Source organism: Triticum aestivum, chromosome 5B (genome assembly GCF_018294505.1).
Source record: "Triticum aestivum cultivar Chinese Spring chromosome 5B, IWGSC CS RefSeq v2.1, whole genome shotgun sequence".
In the NCBI taxonomy this organism is placed as follows: domain Eukaryota; kingdom Viridiplantae; phylum Streptophyta; class Magnoliopsida; order Poales; family Poaceae; genus Triticum; species Triticum aestivum.
Window position 1 is genome coordinate 83,693,560 of NC_057807.1, and position 5,508 is coordinate 83,699,067.

Consider the following 5,508-nt stretch of genomic DNA (forward strand, 5'->3'; position numbering starts at 1 on the left):
TATTAAAGGTGATCATATCCTTGGTGTTAAACATGTTATATTTGACCAGGATAGACTTTGCAGTGCTTGTCAAGCAGGAAAACAAGTTGGAGGAAGTCATCCCGTGAAAAACATTATGACCACGAGAAGACCGCTTGAGCTACTTCATATGGATCTTTTTGGTCCTAATGCCTACAAGAGTCTCGGTGGTAACTCGTTCAGTTTGGTCATTGTTGATGATTTTTCAAGATTTACGTGGGTGTTCTGTCTTGATGATAAATCGCAGGTCCAAAAGATCTTCAAGAACTTCGTTAGGAAGGCCCAAAATCAATTTGAAGTGAAGATCAAGAAGGTTCGAAGCGACAATAGAACGGAGTTCAAGAACGCCAATGTGGATACCTTTCTTGACGAAGAAGGGATTTCACATGAGTTCTCGGCTACGTACACACCTCAACAAAATGGAGTTGTTGAGAGGAAGAACCGGACACTCATCAATATGGCAAGAACAATGCTTGATGAATACAAGACGCCAAAACACTTTTGGGCAGAAGTGGTTGAGACAGCTTGTCATGCAACTAATCGACTATATCTTCATAAGCTTCTCGGCAAGACGGCATACGAGCTTCTCACTGGTAACAAACTCCAAGTTGCATACTTTTGAGTATTTGGCTCAAAGTGCTACATTCTTGATAAGTATCATCGTTCGAAATTTGCTCCTAAATCTCATGAAGGTTTCCTACTCGGTTATGGTTCAAACTCTCACACTTACCGTGTCTACAAAAATTTCACCCGAAAGGTTGAAGAGACGATAGATGTGAAGTTTGATGAATCTAACGGCTCGCAAGTAGAGCAATTGCCAATTGATGTAGGACATAAAGACCCCTAGGAAGCAATTCAAGACTTGTTTATTGGCAAGATTCGCCCAACGAAGGTGAAGGAGAGTACCTCGTCTGTTCAAGTGGAAGCCTCAACGTCGCACCAAGGTGAACCACAAGTTGACTTGGAGGCATCCACAAGTGGAACACACCAAGATGATGGAAACGAGGAAGTACAACAAGATGAACCTCATCGACCTCCTTCTCCACCTCCACAAGAGAACAATGACACCAACAATGAAGAGGAAGAACAAGATGAAGAAGAGGATGTTGATAACCCACAAGTGTAGGGGATCGCAATAGCTTTCGAGGGTAAAGTATTCAACCCAAATTTATTGATTCGACACAAGGGGAGCCAAAGAATATTCTTGAGTATTAGCAGTTGAGTTGTCAATTCAACCACACCTGGATAACTTAGTATCTGCAGCAAAGTATTTAGTAGCAAAGCAATATGATAATAAAGGTAACGATAGCAAAAGTAATGTTTTTGGGTTTTGTAGTGATTGTAACAAGAGCAACAGAAAAGTAAATAAGCGAAACACAATATGTGAAAAACTCGTAGGCATTGGATCAGTGATGGATAATTATGTCGGATGCGATTCCTCATGTAATAGCTATAACATAGGGTGACACAGAACTAGCTCCAATTCATCAATGTAATGTAGGCATGTATTCCGTTTATAGTCATACGTGCTTATGGAAAAGAACTTGCATGACATCTTTTGTCCTACCCTCCCGTGGCAGCGGGGTCCTAGCGGAAACTAAGGGATATTAAGGCCTCCTTTTAATAGAGAACCGGAACAAAGCATTAGCACATAGTGAATACATGAACTCCTCAAACTATAGTCATCACCGAGAAGTATCCCGATTATTGTCACTTCGGGGTTGTCGGATCATAACACATAATAGGTGACTATAGACTTGCAAGATAGGACCAAGAACACACATATATTCATGAAAACATAATAGGTTCAGATCTGAAATCATGGCAGTCGGGCCCTAGTGACAAGCATTAAGCATAGCAAAGTCATAGCAACATCAATCTCAGAACATAGTGGATACAAGGGATCAAACCCTAACAAAACTAACTTGATTACATGGTAAATCTCATCCAACCCATCACCGTCCAGCAAGCCTACGATGGAATTACTCACGCACGACGGTGATCATCATGAAATTGGTGATGGAGGATGGTTGATGATGACGACGGCGACGAATCCACCTCTCCGGAGCCCTGAACGTACTCCAGATCAGCCCTCCCAAGAGAGATTAGGGCTTGACGGCAGCTCCGTATCGTAAAACGCGATGAAACTTTCTCTCTCATTTTTTTCTCCGCGAGACAGAATATATGGAGTTGGGGTTGAGGTCGGCGGAGCCTCAGGGGGCCCACGAGACAGGGGGGCGCGCCCAGGGGGAGGGCGCGCCCCCACCCTCGTAGACAGGGTGTGGGCCCCCTGGTTTTGATTCTTTCGCCAGTATTTTTTATATTTTCCAAAAAGTGCCTCCGTGGATTTTCAGGACATTCCGAGAACTTTTGCTTTCTACACATAAAACAACATCATGGCAGTTCTGCTGAAAACAGCGTCAGTCCGGGTTAGTTTCATTCAAATCATGCAAGTTAGAGTCCAAAACAAGGGCAAAAGTGTTTGGAAAAGTAGATACGTTGGAGACGTATCAACTCCCCCAAGCTTAAACCTTTGCTTGTCCTCAAGCAATTCAGTTGATAAACTGAAAGTGATAAAGAAAAACTTTTACAAACTCTATTTGCTCTGTTGTTGTAAACATGCAAAGCCAGCATTCAGGTTTCAGCAAATATTATGAACTAACCATACTCACAATAACACCTCGGTCTCACAATTACTCATCTCAATAGCATAATGAGCTAGCGAGCCATAATAATAAAACTCGGATGACAACACTTTCTCAAAACAATCATAACATGATATAACAAAATGGTATCTAGCTAGCCCTTTCTGAGACCGCAAAACATAAATGCAGAGCACCTTTAAAGATCAAGGAATGACTAAACATTATAATTCATGGTAAAAGAGATCCAGTCAAGTCATACTCAATATAAACTAATAGTAATGAATGCAAATGACAGTGTGCTCTCCAGCGGGTGCTTTTTAATAAGAAGGGTGATGACTCAACATAAAATTAAATAGTAGGCCCTTCGTAGAGGGAAGCATGGATTTGTGAGGTGCCAGAGCTCGTTTTTAAAATAGAGATTGAATAACATTTTGAGCGACATACTTTCGCTGTCAACGCAACAACTATGAGATGGCTGTATCTTCCATACTACATGCATTATAGGCAGTTCCCAAACAGAATGGTAAAGGTTTATACTCCCCGAACCACCAACAAGCATCAATCCATGGCTTGCTCGAAACAACGAGTGCCTCCAACTAACAACAGCCCTGGGGGAGTTTTGTTTAATTATTTTGATTTGCTTTGATCTTTTTGGATCATGGGACTGGGCATCCCGGTTACCGGCCCTTTCTCGTGAATGAGGAGCGGAGTCCACTCCTCTTGAGAATAACCCACCTAGCATGGAAGATAAAGGCAGCCCTAGTTGAAACATGAGCTGCTCGAGCATACTAAACAGAATTTCATTTGAAGGTTTGGAGTTTGGCACATACAAATTTACTTGGAACGGCAGGTAAATACCGCATATAGGAAGGTATGGTGGACTCATATGGAACAACTTTGGGGTTTAAGGAGTTTGGATGCACAAGTAGTATTCCCGCTTAGTACAGGTGAAGGCTAGCAAAAGACTGGGAAGCGACCAACTGAGAGAGCGACAACAGTCATAAACATGCATTAAAATTAATTTACACCGAATACAAGCATCAGTAGGATATAATCTACCATGAACATAAATATCATGAAGGCTATGTTGATTTGTTTCAACTACATGCGTGAACATGTGCCAAGTCGAGTCACTCAATTCATTCAAAGGAGGATACCATCCCAACATACCACATCACAATCATTCTAATAGCATGTTGGCACACAAGGTAAACCATTATAACTCATAGCTAATCAAGCATGGCACAAGCAACTATAATCTCTAAATGTCATTGCAAATATGTTTACCTCATAAAAAGCTGAATTAGAAACAATGAACTCATCATATTTACAAAAACAAGAGAGGTCGAGTTCATACCAGCTTTTCTCATCTCAATAAGTCCATCATATATCGTCATTATTGCCTTTCACTTGCACGACCGAACGATGTGTATAATAATAATAGTGCACGTGCAGTGGACTAAGCTGGAATCTGCAAGCATTCAACTCAAGAGAGAAGACAGGGAAATATGGCCTCTAAATTAAATAAACAATCATGCATATGAGATCCACTAAACATTTTCAATATGGTCTTCTCGACCCCCAAAGGAAAGAAAAGAAAATAAAACTATTTACACGGGAAAGCTCCCAACAAGTAAGAAGAAGAACTAGAAATCTTTTTGGGTTTTCATTTTAATTTCTACTACAAGCATGAAAATTAAACTAACTATTTTTTTGGTTTTTCTTAAAGTTTATCAAACACACAAGAAGAAAACTAGAAAAAGAAAATTAAACTAACATGGATAATACAATGAAAGAGTATGAGCACAGACGACTAGTGTGTGAACATGAATGTAAAGTCGGTGAGAAATACGTACTCCCCCATGCTTAGGCTTTTGGCCTAAGTTGGTCCAGTACCAAGGACCGCTGCTACTCTCCCCGGTGTACTGGGAGGTGTAATCAGGATACCACTGGCTGGCCATCTTCGGATCCCACTGGAAAGATGATGCTCGATAAGGGTCTAGTGCAGGTTCCGGCTCAGGTTCAGGTTCTTGAGTGGATGCTTGGCCTCGATGAGCGTACACCGCCTCCGGTGTAACAAGAAAATTATCTGCAATCAAATCAAACAACAAAGGCGCAGGCAAAATAATAGTCTCATTGTGTTTCTTATTAAATCTAAGGTTATACAAGAGCATCTTCTCTTTGTTGTCAACAATAAATGTGTATGCTACCATGCTCTTGTAATCTAAAATGTAAAGAAGCAATTTTGTCTCCTATTTCTCATGGTGTCTAATAGGTATCTGAAAATGTCTAGCAAGACGTGAAGCATAGATACCTCCAAATATGGGGCCTTTTGTACGATTCAGGCCTAGCCGTTTAGCAATGACGGCACCCATACTAAAACTATTATCTCCAAGCAAGGCATGTTGAAGAATGATAATATCAGGAACACTAAAGTTTCCACCACGACCAATCAAGCATCTACTAGAAAATATGGCAAAGTAGCGTAAAACAGGAAAGTGTATACTAGAGATGTTCGCCTCGGAACCCTTCTTTGGCTCTTCTACATCGATACTGTTAACAAAGCCATCCACATTTTTACGATGGGGTTCCTCTAATTCTCGCTCATAGGGTATCCTACATACCGCACAAAAGTTACGTAAAGACATTTCTCTGAATTCATCATATAAATGAAATGATACTAAAGGCGGTGACTTCTTAGGATAATAATAAAAAATTTGCATGAAAGTATTGGTGAGTAAGAGATACTGATCGATCCGGTCATGGAGGAAACCTGTGAGGCCTGCATTCTCGATCAAAGAGTAAAAATCTTCATGAATTCCAGCTTCTTTCAAGAAATCATCGC